We start from the raw sequence: 25,000 nt of genomic DNA on the forward strand, positions 1-25,000 counted from the left end.
CATTGAGCTTCCAGTCCTTTCCCTCCTGCAACCAAGAGCAATAATGTCATAATCCCACATGCCAGTTCACGCCTTTCTGACAATACTCCTTGCATTGAAATAAATACACCTAAGAAAGTTTCTATCAGATACAAACTTTTGATTTTGGTCTATACATGCTTCTCCTCCCCTTTCTTCCCTCCACTCCCAGCCATTTTGTTCGTACTTTGAAGAAGGAGTTGAGCCCAAAACATTGGTGATGTATCTTTACCTCCCGTGGACTCTGCGAGACCTGCTGAGTTCTTCCAGAATCTCTGTATTTTTACTGCAACCACAGCATCTGTAGACTTTCATATTGCCCCCACAAATTTGTATTGTTAAGAACTAACAACCCTCTCAATTTTGTAAGGGACTAAAGAGACCTTGTTAGCACAAACAAGGGAACAGGAATGGCAAATCCAATAATAACAGGACATTTTTTCCTTATCTGTAAACTTAACTCTAAATTTAACCCCATTATGTGTGAATGGAAGTGTGTGTGTGTGTGTGTGGGAGTTTGGGTGTGTGGGAGTTTGGGTGTGTGGGAGTTTGTATGTGTGTGTGTGTGTGTGTGTGTGTGTGTGTGTGTGTGTGTGTGTGTGTGAAGGGTGTTTGTGTGTGTGCATGTGGGTGTGTGTGGGTGAGTGTGTGTGTGTGAGTGTGTGTGTGTGTGTGTGTGTGAGTGTGAATGGGTATGTGTAGGAGAGATTCAGAGAGGGGCACAATTAAATTCGATGAGAGAGAGGCAAAGAGAAAGTGAATCAGTGTCAGAGGTCTTGAGTGCATGCGAGGAGAGTGAGAGAGAGAAAGAGAAACAGAGAGAGAGAAATAAAGAGAGAGAGACAGAGAAACAGAGAGAGAGAGAGAGAGAGAGAGTGAGAGAGAGAGAGAGAGAAAGAGAAACAGAGAGAGAGAAATAGAGAGAGACAGAGAAACAGAGAGAGAGAGAGAGAGAGAGAGAGAGAGAGAGAGAGAGAGAGAGAGAGTGTGAGAGAGAGAGAGAGAGAGAGAGAGAGAGAGTTAACAGACAACACCAGGGAACCAGCAGTTCATTATTTTATTATACTCAGTTTAAACTGTCCCAGATGTGATTGAAATGTTTGGGAAACACGGGATTCTGGAATCCTGTCAGTAATCAGCATTTCCATTTGCATTGCCGAGCTTTTTTCCCAAATAAATCTGAGTCGCAGAAGAATGATGTGCGAGAGATAAAAAACACGTGAAGCCTTTCTTCATCCTTCAGACGCCTCTGTACATCTCACTGCTGTACATTCACTCCTGTGCTCCCTTGCATTTACTCTCTGTCAGTTGTTTGAGGGACTTACCCTCTGGTCTCGATGTCTGGGAGCAGAAGGACTCTGAACAATGGCTTTCCCCACGTCTTTGCATCCCTGATTCCGCGATTGACCTTGTGAAGTGAGCTGAGTACAGATAGCTGCAATTCTTTCCATTCAAGTCCAAGTTCAACCTCGTTATCACCTGACTGTACACATGAAACCAGATCCAGTGTTTCTCTGGATCACGTACACACTCAAAACCCCATTTTTTGTGGACCTTTACAATCCTTTCCGACCAATTTTTGTTACATGGCCCATCCCCTCCAAACCAGATCTGCAATACCTCCAGCTACTCCAGCATTATCTTCCTCTTCCTTTGGTTTACCCTGGGACCCAAACAGCCTCAAACTGGGTGCAGATGCTTTTGGGTCTGAGCAGAAGAAGTTGATTTTGTCCATGTACACGGAGGCCTTGACCTGAAGGCCTCCTTTACCTGGCAACATCACCCCTCTTATGTTCCTGATAGAGTTAGCAAAGAGATCCATGCAGCACACAAACAAGACAGTGTGCAACCCTGCCTGACCCCAGACTTGATGTGGAAGCTGTTTCCCACCCATTGATTTGGATTCCGCTATGGATACCCATGTGGAGCAATTTAATTGAATTCTGGATTCCAAAACCCATTTTGGAGTGCACGCCCATCGCTCATGTATGTGAGATATCCAGTCAATGGCCTTCTTCTGGTCTAAGCTGACAGGGCAGGTGTCCATTCCCCTGCCCTGCTAGTAGGCAATAATATCTCTGAAAAGCGCGATCCTGCCTGGAACTGTCCCATACAATGATGCAGCCGGACAGGACCTTCTCAATTGAGCTCTTGTAAAATGTTGCCAAAAATGGGGGCTGGTAGCTTTGCCTGGCCACTCGCATTAAAATAAAGGAGACCTGGCCACAGTGTTAGTTGGGACACCCTAGAGATGTGGATGCAGATGCAAAAATCCAAGGCTTTGTCCCTTCCAAAAAAGGCTGTCTCGACAGCCTGCCCCCAGGGAAGACAGGTCCCACCCACTGCAATCCTCAAAGTGTCTCTTGCATTCCTTTGCCGCCAAACTCCTCCCCTCTTTACCAAGCAGCCACCTGGGTTACAGATTTTCCAAATTGTTCGACACCGGTCCAGGATTTCCAGGGTTTGCCAGGGCTTCCTTAGAACTAGGACCCTGAACCATGCAAATCCCGCAGTAAAACCTGCCAGCCTCCACAGATGCCCCACTTGCAGCCACAACTCCTCCCTCAGCGCCATTTGGGGCCCCAAACAGTCCTTCCAAGTGAAGCAACATTTCATTTGTGAATCTGCAAGGGTCCTCTACTGCATCTGGTATTCCTGTTGTGGTCTCCTCAACACCGGAGGGACTGGACGCAGACCGGGAGATCATTTTGTTGGCTCTGTCCACCGCAATAGCGTGGATCTCGCAGTGGTCACCCATTTCAATTCCTACCCTGTTCCCTTGCTGACACATCCGTCCATGCTCTCTTGTACTGCCAGAGTGAGACTGCCCGTAAATTGGAGGATCACTTTCCGACTGGTCACGCTCCAACTGGATGGCATTAATATCGACTTTTCTGGTTTTCATGAAACACCTCCCCCATCTCCTTCTCCTCCCCCGCCCTCCATCCCGTCATCTCTCAATTCCCTGTCTCCTTTCTCACAGACTTGATAAATTCCACCTAGTCCCATATCACATCCAGTTAAGACCTTTTGATGGTCTGGATTGCTCCCCCTTTGCTTGAATTCTGAGATATTTTTATATATTTTTTCCTTGAAGAAGTGCTCAGGCTAGCAGAATAATGTTAGGCACAGACTAGAAGGGCCAAATGGCCTATTTTAACATTCTGTAGCGTTCTATGGTACTAATATATCTTTGTCTCCTATAGATGCTGAATAGACTGGCTGAGTTCCTCTAGCATTTTGGTGCATTTACTGTAATCACAGTGTCTGCAGCCGATGGTGTTTCACTCCACAGATGACCAGCCTCTTCCCTTTTGGAAAGCTGGGGTTCAGGGCCATCTGACTATGGACATGGCGATGCATCCAGGCCATTCACGGTTGACCCTCCTCCCGACGGATGAGGCCAAGAACAGAGACGTTGTTGCAGAAATTATGATGAAGAGCTTTGATCAGGTGGACAGCCAGCACCCTTCTCGCAGGCCAAAGATGTAGAGGGGTAAATCAGTAAGCTTGCCGATAATACAAAGGCTGGAGGTGTTGTGGATAGTGTGGAAGGCTGTCGCAGGTTTCAACAGGATGCAGAGTTGGGTGGAGAAGTGGCAGACAGAGTTCAGTCCAGGTAAGTGATGCACTTTGGTAGGTCGAACGTGGAAGCAGAGTGCATGGTTAATGGCAAGATTCTTAACAGTGTGAAGCTACAGAGGGGTTTCAGGGTCCATGTCCGTAGATCCCTTAAAGTTGTGATGACCTTCATTAGTTGGGGGAGTGAGTTCCAGAGCTAGGCAGCTCTATAAAACTCTAGTCAGTTCTGGTCGCCTCATTACAGGAAGGATGTAGATGCTTTCGAGAGGGTGCAGAGGAGATTCAATGACCAAATTGGAGAACGTCATATAAAGCAAGGTTGATCGAGCTTTTCGCTTCAGATCCCCAGAGGATGAAAGGTTACTTTATAGAAGTAGAGAAGATCATGACAAGCTTAGATAGGGTGAACAACCAGCACCTCCTTTCCTGGGCCGACAATAGCAAACGCCATAGGACATTGGTTTAAGGTGAGTCGAGGAACATTTAGTGGTGATGGACTTCTCCGTGGATTGTCACCTTATCGTGGTGGAGAAGCTTGTGCGGTCCTCAGATCCCGAGATTGATGCTCCTGGTAGGGCCACCCATGGTGGTCGGGTCGACAGGGAGGTCTAATTCAACCAGGTCCTCAATAGTGGACCAGACAAATGAAGTTACTCTGAACTCAATCACTCCACAGCAGATGAAATATAGCTGGCCCTCCACTCAGCTCTGGATCACCTCGAAAACAGCAACTCACACATACGACTGCTCTTCATCGACTACAGCTCGGCCTTCAACACCGTTATTCCAGTGGTTTTCCAACTGCCTCCCGAAACTCAGATCCCACCTTAAGTATTCCCTATGCCATCGCGGTGCTCTGTGATAAGTAAGGGATTGCTTAAGGTGGGATGTGGGTGGGAAGGGAAGGTTGAGAATCTGTGCTCTAGACCCAATTGTTACTGAAATATTTTGCTTGAGAAAGATTGTCATTGGCCTATTTCCTTTGGATTTATGAAATCGTGCACATAACGAGTCAATTAGGGATGATTAAAACAGAGGTTTTCTAACTTTTTCTTTCACCCTGCAGTGAATTGGGATTCACTGGTAGGGTGTTGTGTTAATGGCTGGCCCCACCTCCCAGCTCCGTCCCCACCTCCTCACTTATAACCCTGGTTTCCCGCCTAAACCCAGAACCCTTCTGAAGATGACTGTGAGACCCTACCCTTAGTTATAAGCTAATAAAAACATTTGTTCTCCCTCCAGTTGTGAGAGCTTTTATTCACGCTACAATTTTATCAGCTTATTCCCTAATGATGGAAGCGCAACACAAGCCTGGTATGCTACTGACAGACCCTCTATCCCCCGACTCGGCTGAGGAGTTCACGCACTGGCTAGACTGCTTCCAGGCCTACCTGAACGTGACCAGAAACGTCTTCCACACCGATGAACTCAGGAGGTCCGCACTCATTTTGAGGGTAGGAACAAAAGGGTATACAGTAATCTACGTATGATACTGCTATTGAAGCGTTAAAGGCTAGGTACCTGAAGTTGCAAAACGAGGTCCTAGCGAGGCACCGACTTGCTCTTCGTCGCCAACAGCCAGGACAGACCATCAATGACAACCTGCTGGATCTGTGGACGCTTGCCAAGAAGTGCAGGTACGAAGCGGCTACGGGCCACGTTCATGAGGAAGAACAGATCCAGGACCCTCTAGTCGGGGGGTCCGCTTGAGGTAGCAAATGCTCGAGTCGGGAAAGAAGGACCTAGCTAGCCAGGCTGGCTGTGGCTGCAGCAACTCTGTATGAGGCTTAGGGAGGCCGGTGCAGGCTTATATCCCGGAGGGTGATTGACACCTGACTGGGTGGGACTTGATCCATTCAGGCCGACTGATTGGCAGCCACCCAGGTGTTGTCCTGTCCCCTTACACTCCTGCTGGTACAGAGGTTGCCCACTGCAGTAGGCCGGTGGCGTACCACCACAGCCACATCAAGCTAGCCAAATTGCTGGAACAAGTTAGGCTCGAAAACGACAACCACGAAGCCAGCCAGCTCACTCACCCAGGTGAGCCATTCCAAGGACTGGCTGTTCCCGCTACCCCAGCCCTAACGGCTGCCGCTTCCCGTACCAGGGAGAGCTTCATCTCCAGCAAGAGTCAACATCCCCGATCTCGATGCCCGGCAAAAGAATCAGTATGTTCCAGCTGTGTCAAGAAAGGGCATTGGGTGAAGGTTTGCCACTGGAGGGGAAGCACTGCTCTTGGATCCGATTCCAGCCCCAAGCAGTCTGCCCGGAATCCACCTGAACCCGCTTGCTGTGCAATACACCGATGGGGTATGGCGGTGAGGAAACAGCACGAAAAGGCTTGGTGGCCATCTTGCCATGACCCAAATTCAAACTCAGCGTCATCGTTGTTGGAGGAAGAAGGAGGGCAGCCATCTTGCCATGTCACAAGGTTGACATCATCTTACCCATGCAGGGCAACTTAGGATGGTGGGGGCCACTCAAGTGAGGAGCATGAGTCTCCAGGGACCTCGCCTCGATGATCCTAGATCAGGATTGACTTCACCAGCTCTGCAACTCCATAGTGACTGTAATGGTAAACGGACATTCCACTAAATGCCTGATCAACACGGGCTCTACTGAAAGATTCAAAGACTCATGGACTGTGCAAAAATACAACCTGAAGATGTATCCTTCTAATTACCGCATATTTCTCACATCTCACTCGCATTCTACGCATGTTCAACAACATTGTATAATACACCTGTTGTTTGAAGGGGGGGATTTCTGTAAATTTTGTTTGTATATTCATGATGAACTGTGTGCTCCAGTGTTGTTGGATCTGGACTTCCTGTTGCACCATAAAAGCGTGACCTTGGAGTATTCTGCTCCCCTCCCCCGTAACGATTCGGAACGGAGAGGCCCTAAAATCAGAACCCACATGCAGCCTCTCTACACTGAATATCGCCCCCCCCCCCTTCTCTTCCTAAATCTGTCCCCAGAATACAAGCCCATTGCTACCAAGAGCAGCAGACCAAGAGTTTATAAAGTTGGAGACTCAACGTCTGCTGGATGAAGGTATCATCGAACCTAGCACCAGCCCGCAGAGAGCGCATTGGTAGTGGTAAAGGGGGAAAACAAGTCCAGGCTAGTAACTGACCATAGCCAAACTATTAATCGGTACACGCTCCTGGATGCATATCCACTCCCTCGTATTTCGGACATGGCAAATGGTATTGCGCAGTATTTTGCTTATTCGACCGTCGACCTGAAAGCTGCCTATCACCAGCTACCAATCCGTTCCAAGGACTGTCCATATATGACATTTGAGGCTAACGGTCGTCTCTATCAATTCCGGAGGGTCCCTTTTGGTTTTACTAACAGGGTTGCTATCTTCCAGAGGAAGATGGACAGAATTGTGGACGAGTTTGGATTGAAGGCTACCTTCCCCCACCTCAATAATGTTACCATCTGTGGGCACACCTTGGAAGACCATGATTCCAAACTCCGGAGTTTTTTCCACGTGGCGAAAGCCCTGAACCTCACTTATAACTCTGACAAGTGTGTGTTCAGGACTAAACGTCTGGAGATCGTTGGCTATGTGGTGGAGAATGGCGTCATTGGCCCTGGTCCTGACAGGATGCTCCCCCTGTTACAGCTCCCCATCCCCGGGACCAAAAAGGCTTTAAGGAGATGCCTGGGGTTTTACTCATATTACACCCAGGGGATCCCTCAATACGCTGATAAGGTTCACCCTCTCTTAAAACCCGCTAATTTCCCCATCTCGGCTGAAGCCCAAATGCCTTTTAACTGCCTCCAGAACCACATTGCAAAAGACGCCATACACGTGGTGGATGAGAATGTACCTTTCCAAATGGAAAGCGACACTTTGGATGTAGCCCTGGCCAGTACCCTTAACCAGGTGGACAGGCTGGTTGCGTTTTTTTCACGGACATTGCATGGCCTCAAGCTCCGAAACCCATTGGTGGAAAAGGAAGCTCAAGCCATTTTAGAAGCCGTAAGGCACTGGAGACACTACCTGGCTGGTAGGAAATTTACACTCCTCATTGACCAGCGCTCGCACATTCATGTTTAATAATGTCAAGTGGGGCAAAATCAAGAATGACAAGATTGCTAGGTGGAGGATCAAGCTCTCCTCCTACAATTATAACATTGCCTTTTGCCCAGGAGCCCTTAATGACCCTCCAGATGCCTTATCCAGAGGAAGCTGTGCCTCTGCAACACACCGGCCAACTGTGATCTCTGCATAATGAGCTCTGCCATCCAGGGGTTACTCACGTGGCTCATTTTGTCAAGGCACACAATCTGCTCTACTCCATGGAAGACATTAGGGAAATGACCAGGTCTTGCCAGGTCTGTGCAGAGAGAAAGCCGCACTTCTGCCGCCCCACAAAGGCGCACCTGATCAAGTCATTCAGGCCCTTTGAATGGCTCAGTGTCGATTTTAAAGGACCTCCTCCTCCACGATCAGGAACAGCTTCTTCCTCTCTGTCATTAAAGAGTACTCCCATTTCCCATTCGCCATTCCGTGCCCAGACATGTCCACTTCGTCAGTCATAAAGGCCCTAGACTCCAGTTTCACCATATTCAGGTATCCCAGCTACATTCGTAGTAACCGGGGCTCATCCTTTATGAGCTACGTCAGTACCTGCTGGTGAGGGAAGTCCAGCAGGACTACTAGCTACAACCCCCAGGGGAACGGGCAGGTTGAAAAGGAGAACGCCATGGTCTGGAAGGTTGTCAAACTGGCCTTGAATTCAAGAGGCCTTCCAGACTCATGGTGGCAGGAACTCCTGCCCTGGAGCTCCATTCCATCCAGTCACTACTATGTAACACAACCAACGCTACTCCTCATGAGCTCCTATTCACTTTCAAAAGAAAGTCGGCATTGGGAGCTACACTCCCAACCTGCCTCACTACTCCTGGTCCAGCCCTTCTCAGGAAGCACATGAGGAGAAGTAAGTCCGTCCCCCTGGTGGAAAGGGTGAAACTGCTCCACACCAATCTCATGTACACCATATCCAGATGGCAGGGAGGACACCATCTCCATCAGGGACCTGCCACTCACCGGACAGAGGGTCCATTCCCTGAAGTGCCCTGCGAGCCACGGAGCTCATTCTCGCCACCTCCAGTCAGGGCGTCAGGCGATCCAGTTCAGGAGGAAAGTGCCTCCCCCTCCACCTTTGAGCTGGAGACCCAGCCAGCCTCTCCTCCCTCGCAAGGGGATCAAGAGACCCAAGGCACCCTGGTGCTAAGGCCCTCCATCAGGATCTCCAGATCCTTTGACCACTTAAATCTGTAAATTTTTAAATAACTGTATATTTATTTACCACTTGTTTCTGAACCCATATTCTCTTTCTTCATTCACAGACCCGAAATTCCACAGGAAGGGGTGAATGCAGTGAACTGGGATTGACTGGTAGTGTGTGGTGCTGAGGGCTGGCCCCGACCCCATCTGCCCACATATAACCCTAGTTTCCCGTGTAAACCCAGAACCCTTCCGAAGAGGATTGTGAGACCCTACCCTTAGTTATAAGCTAATAAAAGAGTTGGTTCTCCCTCCAGTTGTGAGAACGTTTATTCACACTGCACACCTACATACCACCTTAAGCAATCCCTTACAGAGCATCTATGGCATAGAGATTACTTAAAGTGAGTTTACGGGGCAGTTTGAAAACCCTTGCATTATTCCCTCAGTGCTACTCTACTCTGCAACTGGATCCTTGACTTTCTCATTGGAAGACCACGGTCAGTTTGAATTGGAAACATCTCCTCCTCATTGATTATCAACACAGGCGCACCCCAAGGATGCGTGCTCAGCCCACTGCTCTACTTGTTTTACACCCATGACTGTGCGGCCAGGCACAATTCCAATGCCATCTCTAAATTTGCCGATTACACCATAGTTGTCGCCAGAATCACAGATGGCAACGAGGAAGCGTACAGCAGGGAGATGGATCAGCTCATTGAATGGTGTAATGATAATAACCTTGCGCTCAACATTAGCAAAACCAAGGAGATGATTGTGGACTTCAGGAGGAAGTCAGGGGAACACGACACAGTCCTCATCGAGGGCTCAGTAGTGGAGAGGATCAAGAACTTCAAATTCCTGGGTGTCAACATGTGGTGATACACCACTAGCTGACAGGTACCTGTGTACCTGCAGGATGATCACTAGAGGACAAGGCAACACCTGGTCGGCTGCCAATCACCCTCCAGGATATAAACTACATCCGGCCCCTCGAGGTCAGTCTCAGAGCCAGCACAGCTACTCTCACAGCCAGCCCTGTGGAAGTTTGTGCGGAATAAAGCCTGTTGAACAGACTTTATGTTTTGTGTCTGCTTTTCTGCTCGATAACGCATCACACAACATCTCCAAGGATCTGTCCTGGAGCCTCCACGTTGAAGCAATCAAAAGAAGGTTCACCAGCGGCTATACTTTGTGAAGTGTCTGAGGAGATTTGATATGTCACTGAAACTTCTGCAGGTGGACCATGGAGAGAATTCTGGCTGGTTGCATCACTGCCTGGTGTGGAGACGCCAACTCTCAGGACAAGAATGAACTCCAGAGGGTTATTGACTCAACCTGTGACAGCACAGGCACCAGACTCCACTCCATCGAGGACATCTGCAGGAGGTGGAGTCTTAATAAAGCGGCCTCTTTCCTCAAAGACCCCCACCACCCAGGCCCTCTTCACTCTGCTACTATCAGGACAAAGGTACAGGAGCCTAAATACAAGCCCTCAGCAGTTCAAGGACAGCTTCTTCCCCGCTGAGATCAGATTCCTGAATAATCAATGAACCACAGACACTGCCTTACTTTTCGTGCTCTATTATTTTTAATTTTTTTATACTAATGTTGTAAGATGGCTACAGTATGAATGCTTGCTCTGTGATACTGCTGCAAAACATCAAATTTCATGACTTCATGGTGATAAATTCTGATTCAGATTCTGATCTATGAATCAACAAGTTTGCTGATAACTTGAAGATTGGAGGCGTTGTGGACAGTGAGGAAGGTTTTCAAAGCTTGCAGAAGGACCCAGACCAGCTGGAAAAATGGGCAGAAATATGGCAGATGGAATTATATGCAGACAATTATGAGGTGTTGCACTTTGGAAGGACAAACCAAGAAAGGACATACATGGTCAATGTTAAGACACTGAGGAGTGCGGTAGAACAGAGGGTCCTGGGAATACAGATACATAATTCCCTGAAAATGGCATCACAGGTGGATAGGGTGGTACAGAGAGCTTTTGGCATATTGGCCTTCATAAATAAAAATATTGAGTACAGGAGTTGGGATGTGATGGTAAAGTTGTACAAGATATTGGTGAGGCCAAATGTGAAGTATTGTGTCCAGTTCTGGTCACCTAACTACAGGAAAGATTTAAAGAGTACAGAGAAGATTTACTAAGATGTGGCTGGGACTTCAGGAACTGAGTTACAGGGAAAGGTTAAACAGGTTAGGACTTTATTCCATGGTGCAGGGGTTCCCAACCTGGGATACATGTACCCCCAGTGGTACATTTGCACTTTTCAGGGGGTACATTGGGTCGGAGAGAATAACCACTACTGAACAATACATGGTGTTGGAATCTGCAGTTAGTTTGCACAAAGTCGTGGTTTTTCTTTATCCTTAATTTTTTGGGGTACACGGGAACCTATAAAAATGCCCAAGGGGTACAGAGGAACAAAAAGATGGGAACCCCTGCCCTGGAGCATAGAGGGGAGATTTCAATTTTATCCCAATTGACTTTATAAACCAAAACTATCTCATAATTCTCCAGTTTAGATTGCAGTTAATTTTTTCAAAAAAGTAAACATTTAATTTAAAGAAAATTAGTCATACAGCATGGTTTCGGCCCACGAGTCCAGGCCACCCAATTTACACCCCGTTAGCCTACATCCCCAGTACGTTTTGAACGGTGGGAGGAAACCTGAGCCCCCGGGGAAAACCCACGCAGACACAGGGAGAACGTACAAACTCCTTACAGACAGCGTGGGATTCGGCCCCGATCCCGATCGCTGGCTCTGTAAAGGTGTGGCGCTCTCCGCTGCACCAAATGTGCAGCCCAATGTAGGTAGGCTTTTTCCACTAAGGGCAGGTAAGATACAAGAGAGCTGGGTTAAGAATAAAAGGGGAAACGTTTGGGGGGAATATCAGGGGGAACTACTGCACACAGAGAGGGGTGGAAGTGTGGAATGAGCTGCCAGCTGAAGTGGTGAATGCTCAGTTTCCAAATTCAAGAAGAATTTGGACAGGTACCTGGATGGAAGAGTATAGAGGACTATGGATTGGTGCAGGTCAGTGGGACTAGACAAAAATATAGTTTGGCACAGATTCGAAGGGCTGAAGGTCCTTTTTTTGTGCTGTAATGTTCTAAGATCCTATCATGATCTTATTCACATGCTCCGACACTCTTCCCTGCTGCAGCCACGCAGATAGTTGGGAATCAAAATGATTCTGGTCGTGTAGCAGTGCTGTAGATAGACTACAACTCCCAGACGACTAGTGAACCGGTGCGGGCCATCACAACGTAATGACGTGGCGCGCATAGTTCAGTGTTTTATAAGAATATGTGCAAGACTCGATTAAACGAGTTCTGATTTTCCTGTAACCGCGAGTCGTTATTTTGTGTTCATAAACAGCCACTGCGTTTTCAGCGACTCCGACGGGACCAAAATGAGCTTTTGGACTATATGGATACTGCAGCTATTAAGCTACCTTCCTTCTGGTCGGCGGAACCGGAGCTGTGGTTTCGACAGGCTGAGGCACAGTTTCACCCCAGGAAGATCGAGGTGGACGCGACTCGCTATTTTCACCTCATCAGTGTCTTGGACCAAGCCACTGCCAAGCGAGTCAGTGACATCCTGCGTGCTCCACCGGAGCCTGGAGAGTATGGCACTCTCAAAGTGCATCTGCTGCGAACTTACGGCATGTCCCGCAGAGAGAGGGCCGCCAGACTGTTACTCGTGGAGGGTGACCGTGCACCGTCCGAAATAATGGACGACACGCTGTGCCTGGCGTACGGCCAACAGCCAGATACGTAGTTCAAAAAGCTCTTCCTAGAGAGGATACCAGAAGACATTAGACTCTCATTATCGCAGAGTTCTTACAAAGACCCCAGGGCAGTACCTGCAGAGGCAGATGTCCTGTGGCTGGCAAAAAAACACACACCTAAAGGTCTTCAGACAATTTCACTGCATCACAGCTGTCTGCACCCAGCACCTCTGTGTTGACACTACTTCCCAAGCCAACGGTCTCAACACATCAGCTCCTATAACGAGGCAACGTCTCAAGTTGATGAAAATAAAGGAAACAATAACTACATAAAATAGATCATAAATATTTTCAATAATCCCAATGCAAAAAAAGGTAGTTTGCAATAGTGCAGACAGTCCTCTTGTGGTGTGGGAACAGTCCCTGATTAGTGTAACGGGTGAAGTTCAAGAGCCCGATGGCTGTTAGAAACAAACTGTTCTTGAACCTGGAGGTGCTGGCCTTCGGGCTTCTGTACCTTCTGCCCGAAGGGAGCAGTGAGAAGGGGGTGTGACCAGGGTGATGGGGGTCTGTTATGATGTTGGCTGCCTTCCTCATGTAGATACATTCTATGGGTGGAAGTTCAGAGCTTGTGATGGAACTGACTACATTTTACTTCCTCCTATGTCCTCGGGCCCTCGAATTCCCGGAACCGTCTGCCATGCTACCAGCCAGAATACCTTCTGCAGTGAGACGTGAAAGACTGCAGACGCTGTGATTGAAGTGAAAACACAGAAATGCTGGAGGAACTCAGGCGGGCTGGCAGCGTCCTTAGGATGTCAAGATATACTACTGACATTTTGGGCCTGAGCCCCCAGGAGCACTGCAAGACCAGCTGAGTTCTTCCAGCATTTCCACAATGCGCTGGCAGAAGTTTGGCATGCAAAATCTCCTCAGATTCGTCAGAAGGTTGAGGAGCCGGTGGGCCTTCTTCACGGATTTCAGCAGGGGAACTGATGAATTAAAGTGAGTAATGGCCCAGTCAGCAATTACTGCCCAGCTAAAACAACAAAGCTGATAGAGAATCTACTTCCCTTAGTAACTGAACTAATTAATATGTCTGTTTGCTTTGAAATGTAATCAGATTGTGCTTGAGTGTACTCTTACACATCGGGAGTTGTTCCTGTGCAAGTCATTCTGGCTCAACAACATCCTGTGACTCTATTGCTCCACTGTCGCCCAAGCCCCTCCCTTCAGAGTTAGAAGAAACACACACACACACACACACACACATACACACACAAACATGTGCACACACATGCACGCATGCACACACACAAAAAAAATCACATATACATAATGACATTTTAAAATAAATGTTTACAGATTCTTTTGCATTATTTACTCAGTTACAGGACACCATTCATCAATCTCACCACTTGCAGGAAGAAGTTATTTCCCAGCTTGGCAGTCCTACCTCCTGTACCTCCTTCCTGATGGTAGTGGGTCAAAGATCCTGTGTGCTGGTTGGAAAGGGACCTCAATAATTCTTTGAGCCACGCTCCCAGTGAATGTCATTACGAGAGGATAGGGAGATGCCAGGGATCTTCTTGACCATTTTGACGACCCTCTGTGCTGACTTCCGATCCGATGAAGCTACCATCCCACACAGTGATGAAGCCAGATAGGGATATTCTCAATTGTGCCCCTGAAAAATGTTGACAAGATGGGGGCAAGTAGCCTTGCCCTGCACATCCTCCTTTATCATGTAAAGGCACTGCTGCGCCTTCCTGACTAAGGAGTAGGTCTAGTGGCTCCAGAATAGGTTGTCCATTATGTGCAGTGCTCAGCGTCTACCTACTCCAGATGATGCTTATGGGCAGTTAGCTTACCTGCCTGCCATTGGGATCTGGGAGGAAACCAGAGCATCCAGCAAAATCCAGATACATGGAGTAAGATTCCACCCAAGGTCAGGATCGAACTGGGGTGACTGGAGCTGCCACCCTGATCCCTCTCACCAACCTGGCCTCTTCCTCCTTCCACGTCCTTCTCTTTTCACGGCTACCCCCACCTTTTGTCTCAGCCCCTCGGCCCCTGCCCTGCTATGGGATGGTCCCACTGTTGCTGGCCTCTGACCCCCAGCTGACTCTTCTCCTTCCTTTGGCCCTGATGGTCCCCGAGGTCAGGGACACCATGGACAAGAACGAGAAGGTTCAGACCATGACCCGAGGAAGAAAGGCGGCCACGGAAGGGAAAGGTGGAAGGTTTGAGGCAGGGAGCTCCAGCTGCCAGAGCCAATGCCTCGCAGCTCCCGTGACCCAGGTTCAATCCCACCCTCCGCCATTGTCTCTGGGAAATTTTTGTCTGTGGCCTGTGTTAACATTGGCATTTAAGACAAATGATAGGTACATGGACCTGTATAGAGGGTTATTGTCCTGGGACTAGGCAGAATAATGGTTCAGCACAGACTAGATGGGCCTAAATGCCTGCTTCTGTGCTGTAGTGGAATAAAATGCAGAACATTCCAGCACAGTATAGACCCTTCAGCCACGACGTTGACCTGACCTATTGAAACCTACTTCATAACAATCTAATGTATCTCTCAACACCTTGATTCTGAATGTTAATGAAACAAAAGAGATGGCTGTCAACTTCAGGAGGGTCCAGGGGGACCACGCTCCGCTGACCATCGACAGTTCTACCATTGAGGTAATCAAGAGTATCAAATTCCTTGGAATGCACCTGGCGGAGAATCTCACCTGGTCCCTGAACACCAGCTCCACACCCAAGAAAGCCCCGTGGTGCCTCTATTTCCTGAAAAGGCTGAGGAAAGTTCATCTCCCACCCCCCCATCCTCACTACATTCTACAGGGGATGTATCGAGAGCATCCTGTGTATCACCGCCTGGTTTGGAAGCTGTACCTCCTCAGTCCACAAGACCCTGCAGGGGATAGTGGAGTCAGTAGCAAAGACCACTGGGGCCCTCTTCCTACCATGAAGGACGTCTATGGCACTCATATCCATAACCCTTGATTTTTCTTACATCTATGTGCCTGTCAAAGGATCTTTTAAATGTCCTTATTGTACCACCACCCCGGCAATGCCTTCCAGACTCCCCCCACTCTCTGTGTAAAAAACGTACCTCTGACATCTTCCCTAAACTTTCCTCCCCTCACTTTAAACCAGTGTTTCTCAACCTTTTCTTTTTCCACTCACTTACCACCTCAAGAAATCCCTTACTAACCACCAAGCACCTATGCCATAGAATTACTTAAAACAGATATCCTCTGGTTATTCTATTGTCACCACAGGGAAAAAGTATTGACTGTCTACCCTATCTAGCCCTCATTTTACACTTTGATCAAGCCACCCTTTAACATTCTAAAGCAATGGTTCTCAACCTTTTTCTTCCCACTCACAGAGCACCTTAAGTATCCCCTTGCTAACCACAGAGAACCTTCGCCACCCTATGCCATAGGTGCTCTGTGGTCAGTAAGGGATTACTTTAGGTGGTATGTGAGTGGGAAGAAAAAGGTTGCGAACCACTGTTCTATAAAGAAAAGCCCTCGCTCTGTCAACCTTGCTTCATGTTCTCCAGTCCAGGCAACATCCTGGGAAATCTCCTCTGCACCCTCTCCATAGCTTCCACATCCTTCCTGTAATGAGGCAGCCAGAACTGAACACAATGCTCCAAGTGGGGTCTAACCAAAGTTTTATAGAGCTGCAACATGACCTCATGGCCCTTGAATTCATCCCTGACTAATGAAGACCAGCACACCAGAAGCCTTTTTAATTACCCTATCACCTTGTGCGGCAGCCTTGAGATTTATGGTCCTGGACCGTAAGATTCCTCTATTCCACCACACTGTTAAGAATCCTGCTTATTTGGCCTTTAAAATGTAAGACTCATGCCGCTGACATCTCCCCCTAAACTTTCCTCCATGCAGCTTAAACAGATGGCATTTGCCATTGTCCCTGGAACAAGGCGCTAGCTGACCACCCAATTTAGCCCCTCATAATCTTATAGACCTCTATAAAGTCACCTCTTGGCCTCTGTCACTTCAAAGAGAAAAAGTCCTAGCTCGGCATGTGAGAGAAATCTGGAGCACCTTGAGGAAGTCCAGCCAGTCACAGGGACAACCCGCCCTCGTTCTGTTGAGGCTGTTCCCACAGAACAGGGAGGCCCAGGATTGGGTAAAAACACACCAAAATGCTGGGGGAACTCAGCCGGTCTTTTCAGTGTCCATAAAGAGCAAAGATCTGTTGCCGATGCTTCAGGCCTGAGCCCTTCTTCACGGAATAAGCAGTATGAGCTAGATGCATGAAATCTCAGAAAGGCTCAGAATTCAGACAATGCTGAGTGGGGGTGGGAGGGGGGGGGAATCCAGACAGACAAACGGTGGTAATTGGATACAATAAGGGAGAGGTAAGAATTTATCATGTTAGTGCGAAAGGAGCCAGGGAAGGGAAAGACAAGAGATTGGTGAAGGCCACGGGTGAAGGGTGGGGGTGGGGAGGGGGGTTTAATCAAAGCCAGAGAAGTTGATATTAATGCCATCCGGTTGGAGGGAGCCCAGATGGAAGATGAGGTGATGTTCCTCCAATTTACGGGTGGTCTTAGTCTGGCAGTACATGAGACCATGGGTAGACATGTCTGCAAGGGAGTGGGGTGGGAAATTGAAATGGGTAGTCACTGGGTGATTTGGGCCCAGTTACAAGGAGAAATAAAACATAAATTATTTCCATTTAGTTTTCAATTTAGAGACACAGCGCGGTAACAGGCACTGCTGGCCCACAAGCCCGCGCCGCCCAAATTTAGAGACACAGCGCGGTAACAGGCACTGCTGGCCCACAAGCCTGCGCCGCCCAAATATGCCCACCTTCTAGCCTCTGCACATCTTTGGAGATGGAAGAAAACTGTTGCAGCTGCAGGAAACCCACACAGACATGGCGAGAATGTACAAACATAATTATAAGTAAAATAGAGGGAGATGGGTGTGAGGAATTAAAAATTGGATTGTTGTGGAGTAGGTTTACATTGGTCAGCACAACGTTGTGGGCTGAATGGCCTGCACTGTGTTGAAACATCTTAGAGGCAGCAGTTGGCTTGACACCGGGCTGATGGGGCTGTAATAGCTTTGCGATATCCACACTGCTAACCTTGCCACCCAGGATGGTCCACAGTTCTGGTCACCACACGACTGGAAACTTATGACTGCACCGGAGAAGAGATTGGGCAAACATTTCAACTTCTGGGCTTTGGATGGAGAGGGAAAGTCATGGATAAAGTATCCAAATATTTCTTGGAACTATGCAGAGATGTATCAGTTTAGAGGGGGGTAGATATTAGCTGTTGTGAGCCAAAATTAAGAATTTCCAAAATTGGTCATGGATAAATCAAATTGGTGCAGAAACCTTGGTTAGAAACTCATGATTAATCCTCCAGTCAGTCAACGACTGTCTCCTAACGCCCCAATGATTGCTGACTAGACACCTTGAATTATGGGGGAATCTTGCACAAAAGGGATATTAAGGCTCTGGGGAAGGGGAAGGTAAGTGGAGCTGAATCCACAACCAGATCAGCCATTGAATGGTGGAGTAGCCTATCCCTGCTCTGAGTTCCAATGTCCTTGTGATTCTCAGGACACAGTATCTCTCTCTCTCTCTCTTTTTCTCTTTTTTGATTTTTTTCTCTCTCCCCTCTCTAACCCTCCTTTTTCCCTCCCCTCTTCTCCCCTTCACATCTACCCTCCCCTGTCCCCCTCTGTCTCTCTCCCTCCACCCTTTTCCTCCCCTTCTATCCCACCCTTCTTTTTCACTCCCTCTCCATCTTTCTCCCCTCCAGCTTCTACCTCCTCTTTCCCTCCCTCATGTTCTCTCTCCCCTCTCTCCCACCCTCTCTCACTTTCTTTTGCCACTCCCTTTCCCTCTCTCATTTTCTCCCTCCCTCCCTCTCTTTCTCTCCCCTCTTCTCCCTCTCACACACACGCACACATTCTCTCTCTCTTTCCCTCCTTTCCCCCCCCTCTCTCTCTCTCTTTATCTAGACTCATTATAATACCCTTTTGTGGTGATCAAGACGTGATCTTTCTGAAATGGGAATAATATTAGGCAAGGAGAGGGGTAGTTAGAGAGACTTCAAAAGAGGGTTTGACTTCAAGAGCCCTCCTTGGTAAACCTAATGTTGATTCTGCGTTAGAGTCTGAGTGATACAGATCTATAGAAAAGCCCACAATGTGGACGTCTTCCTCCAACATCAACACAGCTCAGTCCCAAGACAGCCTAATGTTTGCAAAGCCGGCTTTCAGAAAGGCGATAGAGCTGATATTTTAATTTTATCCTTCTCTGGTTGACTTCAGATCTGAGCAGTTTCTGAGCTCGGGGAAACATGACATCCATTTTACTGGAAGACAAATTCCCCAGGCAGTGTTTAAATCCAGCAGTGGTGGTAGGAGAGCTTAAACCGTGCTAATTAACTTCACTGGCGACTGAAAGCAAATGGTAACTGTCATTGTAATTCCAAAGCCATCAGGGAGAGAAATTGTATAGATAAAGATACCATACTAACGTTTTGGGCTTGAGGCCCTTCCTCAAGGCATTGTGACCATCGCACTTTGACGAAGGGCTCAAGCCCAAAGCATTGGTTATGCATCTTTATTTTTGGTACATAAAGCAGACTGTTTGACCTGTTTCTCCACCATTGTGTTTTTAGTTCAATCCTGGTGTCGGCAGACTTTTGTGTTTTACTCCTAGCCTCTTAACTGGACAGGTTCCTGTGCCATAGCGTTGTAGAGTCACAGTGTGGAAACAGGCCAACTTGCCCACGCTGACCAAACTGTCCCACCCACACTAATCCCACCTCCCTGCATTTGGCCTCTATCCCTCTAAACCCATCCTATCCATGTATCCGTCCAGTCGGTTTAAACATTGCCTTGGCAACATTTTTGTCCATCGACACTAATTTCATTCAGAATTTGAGGAGATTCGGAACGTCACGAAAGACTCTTGCAAATTTCTAACGAGGAGAGCATTCTGAAAGTTTGCGTCGCTGCCTGGTATGGAGGTGCCAATGCACAGGACAGGGATTGGCTACAGAGAGCTGTGAACTCAGCCAGGGCCATCATGGATGCTCCATTAAGGACCTGTTTAAGAGGCGATGTCTCAAGAAAGCAGCGTCTATTATCAAAGGACCTCCACCGCCCAGGCCATGCCCCCTTCTCACGACTACCATCAGGAAGGAGGTAGGGGAGCCTGAAGACTAATGCCCAGTGGCACAAGGACAGCTTCTTCCCATCAGATTTCTGAACGGACAATGAACCACGGACTCTACCTCACTTTGCTTTCTCTTCTTTTGCACTGATTTATTTATTTTTTAAAAGGTAATGTATTTATGAAATGTGACAGAGCAATTTTTGTATATATAATACACGATACTGCGGTCGCACGTGCTCATGAGAATTAACCTGATTCTGATTCTGATATCCTTCTATGTTTACTTATTCTGACCAAATGTCGCTTTCAATGTAATCATTGCATCTGATTCCAAGATCTCCTCTGGCAAGCGAGTTCCAGATATCACAGACTATCATGGTGTCTGCAGACTTTTGTGTTCCACCAAGTTCCAAATATCAACCACTCGCTGCTCAGTTTCTCTTTGCTCATGTCTTAAACCCGTGCCCTCTTGTTTCCGATATCCCCTACATCAGAGCTGGAGCAGGAGTTGGCTCTCCGGCCTGGTCCTCCAATCCCCTGGAGCTGTTGTGAAAGGAGATCAGTGGTCATCTGGTCAATCCACTGGAGCTTGTGGCAAATACAAGTTCATGGGAGTCACCATCTCAGAGGACCTTTCCTGGACCCAACACACTAATGGCGTTGTGAAGAAAACACTCGTCAGGAGTTGGTGGAGGTTTGGTGTGACATTAGAAATCCTAGCAAATTTCTATAGATGTATGGTGACCAGCTGGTGTGGGGACATCAATACCCCTGAATGTAAAGCCCTGAATGGACACAGCCCAGGATATCACAGGCAAAACTCCCCTCTCCATCGAGAACTTCTATGGGGAACGCTGCTGTCGGAGAGCAGCAGCAATCATCAAAGATCTACACCACCTAGCACATGGTCTGTTCTTGCTGCTGGCATCAGGATAGAGGCAGTGTTGCTACACGACTCACCCCACCAGGTTCAGGAACAGCGCTCCACCTCCACCATCAGACTCTTCAACAACAAACTCAATCTCATTTAAGGACTCTTATTCATGCATTTTATTGATTTTCTTTTGTTCTCTCCGTATTGCACAGCCATTATTTTTGTTTTATCCATGTGCCTGAGTCTCTTCAATGCCCCCAATGTTTCAGCCTCTACCACCATCCCCAGAAAAGCATTCCAGGCACCCACAACTCTCTGTGTCAAAACTTGCCCTTGATGTCTCCCCTAAACTTCTTTCCCTTCACTTTGTATATATGTCCACTGTTGTTTGCTATTCTTGCCCTGGAAAACAGGTGCTGGCTGTCCATAACCATGTAGAGCTCCATCAAGTCTCCTCTCAAACTTCTACGTTCCAAAGAGAAAAAGTCCTAGCTCTGCTAACCTTGCCTCATAAGACTTGTTTCCCAATCCAGGCAACATCCTGGTAAATCTCCTCTGCACCCTCTTCATAGCTTCCACATTCATCCTATAACGAGGTGACCAAAAATGAACACGATACTTTCAGAGTGGTCTTGGCAGAGATTTGTAGAGTTGCAAGATGACATCTCTACTCCTGAATTTAATCCCCCCCATTAATGAAGCCCAGCATCCCACAGGCCTTACAATCTGAGAGGTGACCTTCAGGGTTTGGATTTGGACCCCAAGGTCCCTCTGTTCATCCACACTCTTAACTAACTCACCATTAACCCTGTTCTCAGGCTTCTGGTTTGTCCTTCCAAAATACATCACTTCACACTTATCTGGATTGAACTCTTTCTGCCACTTTTCTGCCCAACTCTACATTCTGTCTAAATCTCCTTCTAACCTTCGACAACCTTCAGCTCCATCCAAAACTGCTGACCCAGCCTTCTGCCTCTTCATCCAGGGCATTTATAAAAATCAAAAAGAGCAGGCGGTCCCAGAACAGATCCTTGAGGCATTCCGCTAATCACTGACCTCCAGGCAGAATACTTTCCTTCCACTACCACTCTCTGCCAATTTTTTATCCATACAGACAAGGTTCCATGGATTCCATGACTTATGACTTCTGGATGAGTCTCTTGTGGGGACCCTTGTCAAATGCTTTGCTAAAATCCATGTAGACCACATCTACCACCCAACTCTCATCAATTTCTTTAGTTATATCCTCAAAATCTAATTAGGCTCACGAGGCATGATCTTCCCTTCACAAAGCCATGCTGACTATCCTTGAGTAGATTGCACATCTCCAAATGATCATAGATCTTATCCTTAAGAATCTTCTCCTTCATTTTATACACCACTGATGTAAAACTCATCATAATATAATTCCCAAGATTCTCTCTATTATCTTTTATAAACAGGGAACTATTTTTCCCATTCTTGAATCCTCCAGCACCTCTCTTGTGGCCAAAGAGGATTTGAAGGTCATATCTACTGCCCCTGCTATCTCTTCCCTCTCTTCCCACAGCAACCTGGGGTATATCGCATCCAGCCCCAGGAATATCAATCTTGTTGTTTTTAAGAAGATCCAACATTTCCTCTTCCTTAATCTCCACATTGTCCAGCACACAGGCCTGTTCAATTTCAACCTCACCCTGATCAATACTGTGAATGCTGAAGCAAAGTATTTACTTAGAACCTCCCCAACCTCCTCCACCTCCACGCACATGTTGCCTCCTTTATCCTTTAGTGGCCCCACCTTCATTCTTGTAATCCTTCTGTTCTTCACATACGCATAGAACGCCTTGGGGTTCTCTTAATCCTACATGCTAAGGCTTTCTCATGTTCTCTTTGAGCTCTCCTAAGTCCTTTATTAAGCTTGTTCCAGGCTACCATATAATTCTCATGAGTCCATCCTGTTTCCTGTTTCCTATATCTAATGTACACTTCCTTCTTCCTCTCGACTAGTTGGCTGACCAGTTTTGTCAGCCACGGTTTCCTTTTCCTACCATCGTTTCCTCGTCCCAGTGGGACAAACCTATCCTGAACTCTGTACGTTGACCCTAAACTTCCTTCATATCGTTTCCAATTTACTCTCGCTAGTTCCTGCCTCATCCCTTCATAAGCACTTTCCCACTTTGACGGTTTATATCCTTTTCCACAGCTATGTTGAAGTTCAGGGAGTTGTGGTCACTCTCAGCAAAATGCTCCCCCACCAAGAGGTCCGCCACCTGAGCAGGTTCATCCAGCAGTGTGGCCTCTCCTCTCGTCAGCTGGTCCACGTACTATGTCAGGAATCCTTCTTGAACACACCTGACAAATTCAGACCTATCCATCCATCTTGCAGTCAGGATGTGCCAATCAATATTAGGGAAGTTGACGTCACCCATAACTACCACCCTGTGTTTTTCCTGCATCGTTCCAAAATCTGCCTGCTTATCTGCTCCTCGATGTCCCGAGGGCTATTTAGGGACCTATAGACGACTCCCAGCACAGTGATAACTCCCTTCCTATTTCTGATTTCCACCCACATCGACTCAATGGACCTCCCTCTGCAGCCTCCTCCCTTTCTAAAGCCGTGATACTATCCCTGACCAGTAATGCTACTCACCCTCACCCTCCACAACCCCCCCTCCCCACCTCCCATCCTATTCCTTTTTAAAACATAAAATCCTAGTACCTGCATCAGCCAATCCTCCCCTTCCTCCAGCCAAGTTTCAGTAATGGCCACAGCATCGTAGTTCCACGGACTGATCCAGGCTCTACGTTGATCCCCTTTATTCCCAATACGCCTTGAGTTGAAATAGACACATTTCAAACCCTCCAATTGGCTACTTTTATGTTTCATCCCCTGCCTGTCCTTCCTCACCAACTCGGCACACAGAGCATCCTGCTTTTGTCCTTCTGCCCTAATCTCTGCACTCACATTTTGATTCCCATCACCCCCCTGCCAACCTCCCCCAACAGCTCTAGCAAAACCTGCCCGCAAGGATACTGGCCCCCCCCCTCCAGTTCAAGTGCAGCCCGTACAGGCCAGACCCTCCCTAGAAGAGATCCCAGTGATCCAGAAATCTGAACCTCTGCACCCCCCCCCGAACCAACTACATGGTTTAAAATCTGAAATTCCTGACTCATGTTTTAGATGTAGTGCAGAGGTCGGAACATTTATACGTTCAACCTGTGTGAAAATAAGATCCCTTTATCATGAATTGGCAGAATCTTTTGATAAAATTGTAGAAGTAGATTTCCTATTGGAACCAGAACTGTATTTATTGAGCAATCTTATAGTTATTGGGACAAAACTATCAAGATAACAAATCCAGATTATGATACCCAAGAGATGTATCGCTGGAAAAGATATCACCTTAGCAAGAAACACGACGTGTTTGTTAAAATACCTTTTCTGAATCCTACTGACTCAAGGATATAATTAACTTCCCCGAAAAGGTTTAAATAATATAGTTGGATTAATAGCATTGAATTCCTGAAGAGCAAGATATAGACTAATTAATGAAGACGTGCTCAAACACCCCTTCGCTTATGGACAATTTTTTTTAAATGTTAGCAGATGGTGGGGAAGGGTGAGATTTGGGAAATTTTAAAATACTATTTATATAATGCATGTAATAATGTTCTATACGAGTCTTGGAAAAATTAAAATGAAATATTCTAATAAAGCTCTTCACCCACACATTCACTTCCTGTTCCTACCCTCTCTGGCGCGGGGCCCAGGCAGCAATCCTCAGGTTACCACCCTTGAGGTTCTGCTTTTTAACTGCGGTGCGATCAATGGCCACTCGCAGACATGAAGCAAGTAGTCAAAGGCTTTATTGATCAGAAGGCCCAGATGCGCCTCTACATGCTGCCGGCTCACGTCCAAGGTGGGTACAAGGGAGGAGACTAGGGCTCGTCCTTTATTGGGGGATCTTATGGGGAAGGGCTGCCCAGTCCCGCAGTACCGTGATCCACCACGGTAACTTCTTCCCTAACTCCCTATATTTCTTCTTCAGGACCTCATCCCTACTCCTATCCATGCCATTGGTCCCCATGTAGACCACAACCTCCGTTTGCTTCCATACATTGACTTAAAGTTATAATGATAATTATTTCTGGCAAACGAAGAGAATCTAGAGAAGATGGAGTGCAGACAACACCTCCGCATTAGTCAGGAAGGCGCAGCAGCGCCTACACTTCCCAAGGCCCCCCGCCCTCCGTCTTGACAACATTTTAAAGGGGCACAATTGAGAGCGTCTTGTCCGGCTGCATCATTGTGTGGGGATGGTAGCTGCAAATCTTCGGCCCAGAAGCAA

This window comes from Narcine bancroftii, chromosome 6 (assembly GCF_036971445.1).
Source record: "Narcine bancroftii isolate sNarBan1 chromosome 6, sNarBan1.hap1, whole genome shotgun sequence".
NCBI classification, from domain to species: Eukaryota; Metazoa; Chordata; class Chondrichthyes; order Torpediniformes; family Narcinidae; genus Narcine; species Narcine bancroftii.